At 46.2% G+C, this 15,399-nt stretch overlaps 1 protein-coding gene across 3 annotated transcripts in view; it reads right to left on the bottom strand.

The window, feature by feature from the left end:
* prrc2b (proline rich coiled-coil 2B) overlaps window positions 1–8,988 on the bottom strand; it is a 51,659-nt gene extending 42,671 nt beyond the window's left edge. For all 3 annotated transcript variants that reach the window (XR_004416622.1, XM_033048665.1, XM_033048666.1), the window contains exon 1: window positions 8,821–8,988. The gene's annotated coding sequence lies outside the window, so the exon portion shown is untranslated. The remainder of the gene's footprint in view (window positions 1–8,820) is intronic.
* Window positions 8,989–15,399: the final 6,411 nt, after the last annotated feature.

Genomic DNA, 15,399 nt, shown 5'->3' with positions numbered 1-15,399 from the left:
TTTACATGCTAACACCTTCTATGACATGGTCATTACCATCAGGAAAAAGCACACATCCATCAGTAAAACAAGCATTGCATGGCAAGATTGGATGAATAATGATCAAATCAGATAATAACAAGAAGCAAGTCTACACACATCATCCCATCAACCATTTATATCCTACGTAGAATCCAGAATTCTGTACAAATTGTTCACATAAACCAAAGAATTTCTAAGAGTCCAGGTCAGTAAGATCGAGCCAATTATTCTGAGTACTGCTAAGTGTTGAAATCAGCAAAGGATAAACTAACCACTTTCTGATTACCCATTCTTTGCGCCTCTCTCTAGATTATTCAACTTTTGGAGAGCTGTTCTGAAATTAGAGTTAAACTCAAGACATTTGATTCCCAAGGCATCCCAAGGAATCTAGGCAAACTCAAGCCATTTGATTCCCATCATGACTAGGGGATAAATCATTCTTGGAACAAAGCACAAGGAAACCCTTGCAAACTTGCAATCAATAAATAACATATGATTTGGAGCTTGCCTTTTAATAGATTCCCAGAGGGTGGTAGGACTGGACATGATTAAGGAGGTAAGTAGGCTCCAAAGATATATCGTTCAACCATTTGTTGCTTCTTACACACACACACAATCATTCAGCCTAATCTTTGTGAGCAAAGCAGAATACAAGGCTCCAACATTGGAGTCGGCGTTCAGGCAGACTCTAATGCCGATTCTAAACACACAAGGTGCCATTCATAATAACGGCATTATCAGCATCAAATTTTGGCCCTGGTGTTCAGAACTTAAAGCTGCTGCATTATAAAATCTATTTAAATATCCTTCAAAACATAACAGTTAGACCTAAAACCACAAATCAATCACAATTTCATCTAAATGGCTTTTTTTGTTTCCATTGAAGGACATGTGTACAGAGGGCAGTGGTTTAACCAACATAAATTGTTCCTGATTTGGTTTATCTAGGGTACAATCAATCTGCGCTCACTTTGCAGGTTGCAAATTATTGTTGATTTTTATTCCCCTTTATATGTACAGTTTTGTTTCATTTACTTGTCACAGTTATGTAAGCCTTCATGAAAGAAGAGCAAATTTGTTTTCTGTTTCTCCTACATGTATATTTTGAGTCTCACCTTCACCACCAAAGCACAGAAAAGTGCTTCAAACTAGTGTTCAAAAGGGAACTGCAGATGCTGGAATATCGAAGGTACACAAAATTGCTGGGGAAACTCAGCGGGTGCAGCAGCATCTATGGAGCGAAGGAAATAGGCGACGTTTCGGGACGAAACCCTTCTTCAGACTCAGACTTCAGTCTGAAGAAGGGTTTCGGCCCGAAACGTCGCCTATTTCCTTCGCTCCATAGATGCTGCTGCACCCGCTGAGTTTCCCCAGCAATTTTGTGTACCTGCTTCAAACTAGTGTCTGACACGCAGTTTTGATATGAACACTTCATTCCTTTGGAATGTCAGGTTAGCAGTTCTGGCATAATATATTCGGAGGTTAAGAATATTCAACAGTCTGGATCCCAGCACTAGCACTGCAGTCTTTCTCTGAATTTCCTCTGTCCTCTAAAATATCTATTTCCTGGAAGGACATGGGCTAGAGTGCTTGTCTGGGTAACTTGCAGTTGAGTGTGAAGTCCAACACAATTGAGCCTCAGTAATAGAGCCCAATGGCTAACGAGAGGATCAATTTGGAGGATTTATCAGAGACAGCATTGATGTATTTGTCTAGTGCTTCAATGTAGGTTATCCAGGACTCAAAAGCATACAGGAGGGCAGGTGCCACTGCTATTCAGTAAGTCACAGCTAAGGTTCTGAGTTTCATGGCCGTGGTCTACAAAATATACTTTTCTTCACCAGAAGGGAAAATCCTATAAGCACCATGTTGATCTATGAGTGCTTATAGGACATTAGAACTGGAAAAATGAGGAAAACAAGTGTATTTTACGCTGCGGGAAACAGGGTGATGCAAAACAGAAGGAATAAACAACATGCTCTGGTCCAGATTTCCAATGTTTGCAGATTTTTCTGTTTCATTTTTAATGCTTTCACATAAACTGATGACTGCCTTCACTGTATCTCTGTACACCTGACAATAATAAACTAATTTAAACTAAAATTAAGAGGCAAATCCAGATATATGGAAATATAATAATGATTAAGTTAATAATAATTGTCGCTTCAGAAGGGAGCGGCAGGCAGCTGACCAATTTCTTGTTCACTCTGTACATTAACTCCATTCTCGCTGCAAACAAGTTAGTCGTGCCATGTAGCATTACAGTGAGAGTTGAGAAGTGGATTGAGGCAATGACACAACCTCTCTTGTTCATGGTCTGTGGTGGACCCAATGTTTAGGATCGTTGCTGCACATAGAATGATAATGAATTCCTACGGAAGGCCAGAATTGGATCTGAAGATCATGCTCACTGCATCCCTGGCTGGGCATTGACAGGAGTTCTTTGGAGAAGGCTTTTGAGGAGGATCCTTACAATGACTTTCCCCACAGCAGATAGCTGCGATGTAATTATGACAATCAAGTTTATCTGCTCCTGAAGACAATCACGATTAGCAGGTATGAAACCTATAAGTTGTTCTCTTCCACCAAGATGAGGGAGATGACATTATGAATTCACTCCAGAAGCACTTCTCTGCCACATTTTAGTGCTTCAACATGAATTTAGTTTGATTTGCTGGCCCTGATCTGGAACGGTCACATAGCATCTTCAGATTGTTGCCTGCCTGAGCAGCACCAAGATCTTGGAAGTGCTGATTACACTCTATTGTTGACAAGTTGTCATCTGTTTTTGGCTTCAGTGGAGGTCTATAGGTGTTTGGGCATCACAGTAAAAACATAAACTGAACAATGGGCTCCACGGACCTTGGTTTACCTTGGAGTTCAGCAAGGTGCACAACAGGCTCCCTCAAGTAGCAACAAAATAAAGAGACTTTTGTTAATGCAATTTGAGAGGGAAAACAGCCAGGCATTCAGAAAGCTGCTCCCCCCCTCCCCCAAGACTAATATTTCATAGGCATGGGAGAATAGCCAGTCTTGTCTTTCATTATAGATAAGGAGATGAGCTGATAAAGACTTCTCACCAAACAATGAAATTCAATTAAGGAGGAGACAATTAAGGACTGCTCTCACCCCAACCATGGACTGTTTACCTTCCTACCATCCAGGAGGCGCTACAGGTCTCTCCGTTGCCGGACCAGCAGGTCCAGGAACAGCTTTTTCCCTGCGGCTGTCACACTACTCAACAATGTACCTCGGTGACTGCCAATCACCCCCCCCCCCCCCCAGACACTCCTCCCACAAGAAAAAGAAGTCTATGACTGTATGCATGTAAATAGATTTATTTATTGAAATCATACTCTATGTCGCTCTTCCAGGGAGTTGCTAACTGCATTTTGTTGTCTCTGTACTGTACACTGACAATGACAATTAAAGTTGAATCTGAATCTAAGGAAAGGACAAACCTTTGGTAGAGGAAGTGTAGGATAGAATTAAAGCTGGATGAAGCTGAATCATTTCCCACCAAGAATCACAGAATAGAGCACAAGAGGTTGCCAATGCTGTACAGAGAGCTCTCTGTACAGCATTCCCCTCAGTCCCAATCCCACACTCTTTCTTTGTAGTCATTTAAATCATTTTTAATCACCTTCCTACTTAGCTCTAGGAAATCCCCAATTGACTCGGTTTCCATCACCACTAGACAGCAAGTTCCAGGTCTTACCTTATGCAGTAACATATTTCAACATAAGTGACAACTTATTAATCACCTTTTGGCAATCAAAACAGAATACAAAGGACCCCCTTTATTTATCTATATTTTAACATAGAATAGTACAGCACAGAAACCGGTCCTGCTGTCCCAATGCCTGTGCCGAACTAGATGCCAAGACCAAATCTTTTCTGCCTGCACATAATCCATGTCCTTCCATTCTCTGCATGTCCAAGTTTCTTAGATTACACTATCATACTTGCCCCAATCACCACCCCCCACAGCACATTCCAGGCATTCACCATCCTCTAAGATATTTTTTAAAAACTGCCCAGCACATCTCCATTAAACTTTGCCCCTCTCATAACTATGCCCTCTGGTATTTAATTTTTCCATCCTGGGATAAAGATTCTGACTCTACCCAATCTATGCCTCCCATCATTTTATATACTTCTAGCAGGTCCCCTGGAACTTCCGTGTTCCAGTGAAGACAATACAAGTCTGTCCAATCTCTCCCTGCAGCTAATATCCCCTGATGTAGGCATCATTCCAGTGAACGCTCTCTGCACCCTTTCCAAAGCCTCCATGTCATTTCTGTAATGGGGTGATCTGAACTGCACGTCCATGCGGCCTAATCAAAGCCCTATAAAGCTGCATCATGACATGTTGACTCTTATGCTCAATGCCCCAACCTATGAAGGACGACATTCCATATTCCGTCTCTACCACTATCTACTCGTTTTGCCATTTTCAGAGTTATGGACTTGGACCCCAAGATCCCTCTGTACATCAATGCTGTTGAGGGTCCTGCCATTAATTGTGTGTTTTCCCCTTGCATTACATTTTATATCCTCAAAGAAAATAAACTGTCAACCATAATATGCTTTGCATGAAATTATGTTGGATTTACATAGCTGTCGTGATTTTTTAAATGTCCTATAACTGTGCCTTAATAATCTATTCCAGCAATTTCACGATAATAGCCATCAGGCAAATATCTGCTTTCTGCCTTTTAGCTCTTGTCTTTTCCTAACTAAGCATTTCTCCCACTAACAACCAGAGAATGAGATAAACACCTTGCTTAATTAGCAAAAATAAACATTCAATCTTTTATCACAAATTCTGCACTACTCATAAAAGCTATGCAACGACCCACAGTGCGTTGATGGCAAACCAAGTACCACCATTAATGCCCTACACGTTTGAGAGACATAAAGCTGACACTCCGAATGGCGACCGTAATCAGGCATGGTCCTCTGAGGCAACTAGGTCAGGGGTAAAAAATACACCAAAGTACAGAATAAATAAGACTGCCACCAGATACAGTGCCCTCCATAATGTTTGGGACAAAGGCCCATCGTTTATTTATTTGCCTCTGTACTCCACAATTTGGGATTTGTAATAGAAAAAAATCACATGTGGTTAAAGTGCACATTGTCAGATTTTAATAAAGGACATTTTTATACATTTTGGTTTGACCATGCATAAATTACAGCAGTGTTTATAAATACTCCTCCCCCCCCCCCCCCCCCCCCCCAATTTCAGGGCACCGTGTTTGGGACACAGCAATGACATGTAAATGAAAGTAGTCATGTTTACTATTTTGTTGCATATCCTTTGCATGTAATGACTGCTTGAAGTCTGCGATTCATGGACATCACCAGTTGCTGGGTGTCTTCTCTGGTGATGCTCTGCCAGGCTTGTATTGCAGCCATCTTTAGCTTATGCTTGTTTTGGGGGCTAGTTCTCTTCAGTTTTCTCTTCAGCATATAAAAGGCATGCTCAATTGGGTTCAGATCGGGTGATTGACGGCCACTCAAGAATTGACCGTAATTTAGCTTTGAAAAACTCATTTGTTGCTTTAGCAGTATGTTTGGGATCATTGTCTTGCTGTAGAATGAATCTCCGGCCAATGAGTTTTGAGGCATTTGTTTGAACTTAAGATAGGATGTGTCTATACACTTCAGAATTCATTATGCTACTACATTAGCAGTTGTATCATCAATGAAGATAAGTGAGCCAGTACCTTCAGCAGCCACACATGCCCAGGCCATAACACCCCCACCACCTTGTTTCACATTGGTGGTATGCTATGGATCTTGGGCAGTTCCTTCTCTCCTCCATACTTTGCTCTTGCCATCACTCTGATATAAGTTAATCTTTGTCTCATCCATCTACAAGACCTTTTTCCAGAACTGTAGTTGCTCTTTTAAGTACTTCTTGGCAAACTGTAACCCGGCCATCCTATTTTTGTGGCTAACCAGTGGTTTGCATCTTGCAGTGTAGCCTCTGTATTTCTGTTCATGAAGTCTTCTGTAGATAGTGGTCATTGACAAATCCACACCTGACTCCTGCAGTGTTTCTGATCTTTTGGACAGGTGTTTGGGGGGGAAGGGGTTCTTTATTACAGATATAATTCTTCTGTTATCAGCTGTGGAGGTCTTCCTTGGCCTGCCAGTCCCTTTGCGATAAGTAAGCTCACCAGTGCTCTCTTTCTTCTTAATGATGTTCCAAACAGTTGATTTTGGTAAACCTAAGGTTTGGCTGATGTCTCTGACAGTTTTATTCTTGTTTCTCAGTCTCATACTGGCTTCTTTGACTTTCATTGGCACAACTTTGGTCCTCATGTTGATAAACAGCAATAAAAGTCTCCGAAGGTGATGGAATGACTGGAGGAAAGACTAGGTGCTGAGAGCTCTGTTATATCTGCATTGAGGAGGCAAGTAAACACACCTGAGCAATTACAAACACCTGTGAAGCCATGTGTCCCAAACATTATGGTGCCCTGAAATGGGAGGACTATGTATAAACACAGCTGTAATTTCTACATGGTGAAACCAAAACGTATAAAAATACCCTTTAATAAAATCTGACAATGTGCACTTTAACCACATATGATTTTTTCTATTACAAATCTCAAATTGTGGAGTAGAGACAAATAAATGAATGATGGGTCTTTGTCCCAAACATTATGGAGGGTACTGTGCCTTCTATCTCCCAGAGATCAGCCAAGCTCCACTCACTGTCATCAATGGCTAAAATAAACCGGGTACCTCCTAATTGAGAAAGAGGATAAGCACAAGAAAATCAGTGCCCCACTCCCACCAAACTAAATAAATCAGAAGTCTACCTTCCCAGGTTTGAGGGCAATCAAGATGTGCACAGTTCTATGGAGTGGATAAACAATTTGCCCATGGGCAGGGTTGAATCGCCTCAGATTAGAGCTTATCCGAGCAGCAGGAAACCAGGCATATCCAGTTACCCAGGGGTGCTCAAAACTCTCCCAAGGGACGCCTGGAGTTCCACTTACTCCGGGAATATTGGGATGACAGGTACTTCTCTGATCCACAGTTTGAGAGTGAAGACTGTTCAAGAGTAAATAAGACATCTCACTGACCCCAGGTTTGAGGGCACACCAGACTGTATCAACTACAGCACCCACTGTAAATACAAGCAAGACTCCAACCAACTATGGCCAGGGGTATAACTGCGCTGTCTCCCCAGGCCATGTAGACCAAAGGTAAACTAAACACCCTACTCACATGGGTAAATCAAATGACCATAAGGGTAGAACAAATTGCCTTCAATACAAACTATACCAGACCACTTCACCCAACCCCTCAAAGGCACACAATGACTGCCCTACCGCTAGGCAGAGGCCACTAGATTATCCTATTCCTGGATACGAGTACGTTGAATGCCAATGCCTCAGATTGAGAGTACACCTTACAAATCTCATGAAGGATGCACCTAAATGACTCACATCTTAGGTCAAGGGGACACTAGAAAATCACTAATGAGGAATGAGCACAAATTAGATGTTTCTGTCCCAAGCTGATGAAAAACATGGCTTAAGTCTAACCCCGGTGAGCACAAACCACACCATCCCCAAGATCCAATATAAAGTATAAACCGGGCCCACTATCCAAGGTTGTGAGTAAATTATTCATTGTTACTCAGCATAGATAATCTATCATCCTGAGTGACTGGACAGCCACCATATTGTGGAGGATATACAAGGCGTCCAAGGTCCGCAGTTGATACCCCCGATACCAAAGTGTACAGGAGGTATTTCTCCTGGATCAAGTTTAAATCAAAGGAATCACCAGCCTTGTCTGAGTATATCACAGATAACCAAGTTAAACACAAAGCGCTGGAGGAACTCTGAGGGTCAGGCAGCATCTGTGCAGGCAATGTTTACACCCCTTGTAGGGTCAGGATCCTTCTTCAGAATCTGCGTGCAAGAGATCCACGACATGATCTCCTCGAACAGGATGAGGGATATGAGGTTATGCATCCATGTGAGACGTATTTCTCTTCCACACTTTAGTAATGTATCTCATTTGGAGGCCCTGATCGAGTCTGAAGTAGAGTTTCCGACCCGAAAAGTCGTCAGTCCATTCCCTCCACAGATGTTGCCCGATCCGATGAGTTCCTCCGGCACTTTTGTGTGATTTGCTCAAGATCCCAGCATCTGCATTTTCTTGTGTCTCCACGTCACGAACAACCAAACACAATTATCACCAGAAATAAAACCAAACATCACGGCGCCCCAGACATCAAACTCCTTGGTCAGGGGAGACCAGGCAGCTGCAGATCTCCAGGTAAACAACCCCCCCTTGGGTTAGAGGGAGCCCGGTATTCGCAGCCGAGCCCCCTGATTCACCCCCATCCCGGGCGGCGGGCAGGCCCGACTGTGCTGCAGTGGGAGGGAGGGAGGGGGTACAGGAGGCCCCTTCGCCCCCGGGACGGCGAGTCTCACCCCCACCGGACCCGCCACCTCGGGTTAAACCCCCCCTCCCCGGACTGGGACCACCGGGGAATGGAGCAGGAGCTTCGGGGCTTCGGCCTGGTCGGGGGTCGATATATATAGACTCCCCGCTCCACCCAGCCCGGAGCCCCGGGGAATGGAGCAGGAGAGCGGCCTGTGCACGGTCACCGGTCCCGGGACAGGGGGCAAGTTTCCCCGGGGCCGCGGCTCCTCTTCCCTGGGAGGCTGAGGGAAGATGGCGGCCGAGCGCCGCCAGGAACAAAGCGGCGCCGATCCTCCGGCCCTGACCCAGCAACCGACGCTTTACCTCCCAACTACCGACCTCGGCTCGTTCTCAGGGGTTCCTCCGCCTCTGCCGCAACGGGAAACTGGAGCTGGCGCCGATACGGAGCCTGATGGAGGCGGATGGAGCGGAATCCACGGCCTAGGCGAGAGGATGGAGGAGAAACTGAGTCCGGCCTCGTAAACCGGGGCAGAGACTGAGCCTCCGGCGGTGGCGGCGCCTGCTGACAGCGCGAGGAACTGCACCCGGGGAAACTGCTCCAGGGCGGCGCCTGCCGACAGCGCCGGGAACTGCACCCGAGAAACCGCGCCAGGGCGGCGCCTGCCGACAGCGCCGGGAACTGCACCCGGGGAAACTGCTCCAGGGCGGCGCCTGCCGACAGCGCCGGGAACTGCACCCGAGAAACCGCGCCAGGGCGGCGCCTGCCGACAGCACCGGGAACTGCACCCGGGAAACCGCGCCAGGGCGGCGCCTGCCGACAGCCCCGGGAACTGCACCCGGGGAACTGCTCATGGGCGGCGCCTGCTGATAGCGCCGGGAACTGCACCCGGGGTTCCGCGCCAGGGCGGCGCCTACCGACAGCGCCGGGAACTGCACCCGGGGAACCGCGCTAGGGCGGCGCCTGCTGACAGCGCCGGGAACTGCACCCGGGGAACTGCTTCAGGGCGGCGCCTGCTGACAGCGCCGGGAATTGCAGGCAGGGAACGGCACCGGGACGGCATCTGGTGGCAGCAGAGGGAACTACAGTGAAAGGAATCTACACTGAAGATGGACACAAAATGCTGGTGTGACTCAACGGGTCAGGCAGCATCTCTGGAGAAAACGAATAGGTGATGTTTCAGGTCGGAATCCTTCTTCAGAGTGAGTTAGACACTCGCAGTCTGAAGCGTGCCTAACCATGATTCTCTTGAACTTCTGCAGGTGTACAGTAGAGAGCATATTGACTGAAACATAGAAACATAGACTGGTTGTATCATCGTTAATTCTTCCCTTCCCTCCCGCACCACCCCCTCCCCGGGCACTTTCCGTTGCAACCGCAAGAAATGCAACACCTGTCCCTTCACCTCCCCCCTCGACTCCATTCAAGGTCCCAAGCAGTCGTTCCAGGTGCGACAAAGGTTCACCTGTATCTCCTCCAACCTCATCTACTGCATCCGCTGCTCTAGATGTCAGCTGATTTACATCGGTGAGACCAAGCGTAGGTTGGGCGATCGTTTCGCCGAACACCTCCGCTCAGTCCGCAATAACCTACCTGACCTCCCGGTGGCTCAGCACTTCAACTCCCCCTCCCATTCCCAATCCGACCTCTCTGTCCTGGGTCTCCTCCATTGCCAGAGTGAGCAACAGCGGAAATTGGAGGAACAGCACCTCATATTCCATCTGGGGACCTTGCGTCCTTATGGCATTAACATTGAATTCTCCCAATTTGGCTAGCCCTTGCTGTCTCCTCCCCTTCCTTAACCCTCTAGCTGTCTCCTCCCACCCTCCCATCCGCCCGACCTCGGGCTCCTCCTCCTCCTCCCCTTTTCCTTCCTTCTCCCCCCCACCCCCCATCAGTCTGAAGAAGGGTTTCGGCCCGAAACGTCGCCTATTTCCTTCGCTCCATAGATGCTGCTGCACCCGCTGAGTTTCCCCAGCAATTTTGTGTACCTGGTTGTATCATTGTCTGGTTCGGCAAATTGAACGTCCGGGAGCGGAAAAGACTGCAAAAAGTTGTGACCACTGCCCAGTCCATCACCGGCTCTGACCTCCCCGCCATCGAAGGGATTTATCGGAGTCTCTGCCTCGGGAGCTCCGACGGACGCAGAGGTTCGACCAGCCCTGACGCGGGGTCCGATCGCCCGGTGTGGGGGAGCTGACATCCCCCCCGATGTAGGAGCTGATCGCCCCGACACGGAGGGCCCAAATGCCGCTCGAGGCCCCTCGACCGTGGGAGAGCTAAGGGAAGAGATTGAACATTTTTTTCGCCTTCCATCACAGTGAGGATTGTGGAGTCTCTGTGGTGGATGTTTATGTTAAAATGTGTGTTGTGCGTTCTGTTGCCTTTTATCTGTATGACTGACCTGGCAAATGAAATTCCTCGTATGTTGCAAAACATACTTGGCTAATAAAGTATTATTGTGATTATTGTGATTGTCTGAGCCAACAAGTGATAAAAGCAGATTGTGGTGACTGTCACTCTGCTGATTACTGAAGCCTGCTGTGTGCTTTTACACTTTGCACTTGTCGCTACATTTCAAAACACTTCATTGGCTGTGAAACATGTCGGGGCCATCAGAGGTTGTGAAAACATTGTATTTCCTAACGTCAAACCGTATTCTGAGATTTCAACACATCCAGTCTTCTGGTTTCAACACTCGATTTCTATTGGGAATTGCAAAATCGGACAGCGGTTCCGAAACGTCATCTATGCCTCCTCTCCGGAGATGCTGTCTGTCCTGCTGAGTTATCCCAGCTTTTTGTGTCTATGGAATGCTTGTCCATGTCAGGGACTGTATCATTGCAAGTCCCTGTGCCTGTGATGAGTGGCCAGTTGGGAGTTACTGCAACTCTCTGCTCGTCTGCAGGGATCTGCCTCGCCAACAACATCACCTGAACCATGTCCATCAACAGACTGAATGGATCAGATGAATTCCCTTGTCTACTGTCATCAGTCTCTCTGTGTACCTATCGCACGCACTTCGCAATGAGAAGCCCACCCGCTTTAATTAATTAAACATATTTACAGCTTGTGTACGATTAGAAGTTGTTCTACCCCAGCCTGGTCAAACCATTTGTGTAAGTGGTTCGATGCAAGTTCCCTCAGTACCATGCAGATGACATTTCAGCACCATCAGTAACTGTTCCCCGTTTAAGGGCTTGCTCGATGTGCAGGCTGCAAGATAATTAGCTTTCCAGCAGAGAACTCAAATCAAAGCTGCCATTAGTGCTTTCATTTAACGACATTCACTTCAGAGAGAACGATTGATGGATTGAGGTGTCCCTCAAGCTCCCAACTCAACATGGTTAGTGGAAGATAGACACAGAAAGCTGGAGTAACTCAGCAGGACGGGCTCCATCTCTGGAGAAAAGGAATGGGTGACGTTTCGGGTCGAGACCCTTCTTCAGACTCAACCCGAAACCTCACCCATTCCTTCTCTCCAGAGATGCTGCCTGTCCCGCTGAGTTACTCCAGCTATTTGTGTCCATCTTCGGTTTAAACCAGCATCTGCAGTTCCTTCCTACACACTCAACATGGTTAGTTACTCTCCTTGAGGATCCCAGGGCAGTTCATGGTCAGACGAAGATGCTGTTTGTATGTGATTATTTGCAGAGTGTCTTTGGAAGTATATTATTATCTATGAAGTGTAACTAGGAAAGTGCCATTACTTATAACGTTCTCCAGCTGTGGATTCAAAGGGTTTTACAGAGACAGTGTTTGAGATGCCTTCTGAGATGCCTTCTGTAGATAGTCTAAGTTGGGGAATGTTGATCAATAGACCACGACTTCTGGACTACATTTGAAGTCTTATGGGTCTGTCCCACTTAGGCTATTTTTTAGGCGACAAGGCAGTCGCCACATGGTTGCCGGGGTGTCACCACCTGTATGGTCGTGAGTCGTCTCCTCAGTCGCCCAAAGAGTCGTAGTGTTTTTCTGGTCGCCGCTGGATTTTCAACATGTTGAAAAAATTTCGGAGACAGTCGGCGAGAGTGGGTTTGACGCCAATGAGCGTAGCTTGACTTCTCCTGACGTAGGTGCTGCCGTAGTTGTCGCCGGGTGGCGTAGGTCATCGTCAGGTAACGTAGGTTGTCGCCAGTTCTGACTTTGTGTTTTTTTGTTGTTAAAGTAATGATTCTGTTTCAAATTTTATGTCGAAGGGGGATCCAGTTTGTCGGCGACTTACTACGACTATGACAGTCGCCTAAAAATAGCCTAAGTGGGACAGGCCCATTAATCTTCAAACAATCTTTTCTTCAGATGGCTACGGCTGCATTTGTGCCTTGAAGGTGATGGTGGACTTCATCGATGCTATCTGGCTTTACTGAGATGTCTTCCACGTGACATGGGAAATAAATATTGGGATACAGTCTCAGAAAGATGTGCACATGTGGGGAAAACAATGTGGATTAGGCAATGCTCAGACTCTGGCTAAAGCTGTGCATCCAGCTGGGCACCAGACTTTAGGAAGAATTGTAGAACCTCGGAGGGTCTGCAGAGGAGTTTTATGGAATGGTACCAGAAGTAAGAAGCATCAAGATCAGAGAAGGTTAAAGGTAGAGACCAGATGCTGGGATCTGGGGGCAAAGGTGAAGTGCTGCAGGAACTCAGTGGGTCAGGTAGCATTTGTGGAGGAATTGGACAGACAACATTCCGGGCCAGGAACCTTCTTCGGACTGAAGAGCCTGAAACTGTGAATCCCCGACCCATAACATTATCTGTCCTTTTCACTCCACAGATGCTGCCTGACCTGCTGAGTTCCTCCAGCACTTTGAAGGTGAAAGGAAGATTTAGTAGCCGGCAAAGGTAACAGAGGCTTGACAAGGAAGATAGCATTTAGAGATGGGCAGAAGGGTCAGAATCAAAATGACGCAGACCAAAGTCAAGAAAAAGACCCATGGGGAAGTTTAGATTTTTTGAACCATCCACTGAGTTTTTATGATCTGGAAAGCAGCTCCCTGCATGGGTGATATAGTAGATTAATTTATAACTTTCAATAGACAATTCAGCATCTGCAGTTCCTCCCTACACATGGATAAATACAGGTTACTTGATAATATAGTAGTTATTGCTGCAACCTCAGAGCTTCGGGGAGCTGGGTTCTAACAGTGTGGAGTTTGCATGTTCTCCCTGACCTTGTAAATTCCTTCCAATGCTGCAAAAGATGTGTTGCTAGATTAATAATCCCTTGGTGCAGTAACTAGTGAACAGAATCAAAAGATGACAGTAATTTGGCATAGACATTGCGGGTCGAAAGGCTTGTTCTTATGCTGTACTGTTTTATCTTTCGCTCTATATTTAAAAAGAGGAGTTGGTGGGCATAGGTCACAAGGAAGTAGCACATAGAAAGGCAATGGAATGGATGGGATTGCTCAGCTGGGAGCTAGCACGGACCCAATGGGATGAATGATCGCCTTCTGTGTTGTAATGAGTGCAACTGTTGCACAATGACAGAGAGGGAAGGAGCACTTCTTCTTGCGTATGGCGTGCACAGCCTAACGTTGTAGGTCAACTTGTTCTATTTGATCTATTTATTTGTGCACGTCGGGTTGATTGCATGAGTCGAAAAAGGGTGGACCACGTGAAGGTTGCAATCAGGAAGCAGAATTCTGTGCAGTGTGGGTTTACTTTTATGAATGAAGTTATCAATTGGATTGGCCCTATGAATTATTGAAAGGTTATTAAAAATTAATTCCTAGGTTGTATGAATCATTGCAAGACTGTCATATACCGGACGTCATTTCTCATTCTTGAGATTACGCTGGGCCTTTATAAGAACGCCTATTCAACGTGAGTTGAGTTTAGTTCACTGTCACCTGGACCAAGGTGCTGTGAAAAGCATTTGTTGTGTGCTAACCAGTCAGCAGAAAGACAAGGTACACAAAAATGCTGGAGAAACTCAGCGGGTGCAGCAGCATCTATGGAGCGAAGGAAATAGGCAACGTTTCGGGCCGAATAGGAACCATTTCAGGAAATAGGCAACGTTTCGGGCCGAAACCCTTTCGGGTTTCGGCCCGAAACGTTGCCTATTTCCTTCGCTCCATAGATGCTGCTGCACCCGCTGAGTTTCTCCAGCATTTTTGTGTACCTTCCATTTTCCAGCATCTGCAGTACCTGACAATACATGATTACTATCAAGCCATCCACAGTGTACAGATACATGATAAAGGGACTAGCGTGAATAACGTTTCGAGCTAGACAAAGCCAGTAAAGTCCAATCAAAGATAGTCCGACTGTCCCCCTCAGACATCCAATGTGATTGTCAATGTTTCCTATGACTAAACATACCATGGAGCAGAAGCTGATGGTGTCAGAGGACAGGTGAGCTCACAGTGGTGTGACCTGTCTGAGCTGCAGTTGTCAGTAATGGTGAAGTGGGATGAGGCAGAGACAATGAAGGAGAGCCGCACATTGAGTTTGATGATCAGTTTCATTTTGTGTTGACAGACAAGGCAGCGTCTTGTGTTTCATTCGAAACGTTCTTATTTCAGGGGCATTTTTGTTCATGAATACCATATCAGGACACAATGAATCACCATGATGTGCATGGCTGAAGAGCTATCAACATTTTACGCTTCCCTTCATGGTTAATGGAGATAGATAACAGAAAGCCTAATGAGGGTTACAACCACTCCACTGGGAGATACGGACGGCTGCACTCCCATTGCTTGGAGATGTTGGATAAATCAACAACTTTTTGAACACCAAATATAAGGATTAAATTGCAAATCCTTTTCAGTTGTAAGGTTGGAATGGTCATACCTTCTTCTGGAAGGTAGCAATCTGTTTTATGAAGAAACAAACGCAATTGCATGAGGGAGGGAGGTCTTTAGACCCAGTGACAATGAAGGAATAGTCGATGAATGTCCAAATAGAATCCATATGTCAATTGGTGAGAAATCAGAGTGAAGGATGTTGTG

This window comes from Amblyraja radiata, chromosome 32 (assembly GCF_010909765.2).
Source record: "Amblyraja radiata isolate CabotCenter1 chromosome 32, sAmbRad1.1.pri, whole genome shotgun sequence".
Classification (NCBI taxonomy): Eukaryota; Metazoa; Chordata; class Chondrichthyes; order Rajiformes; family Rajidae; genus Amblyraja; species Amblyraja radiata.
Note: the sequence above shows the minus strand (reverse complement) of the source record. Positions and strands in the feature narration are given on the sequence as shown.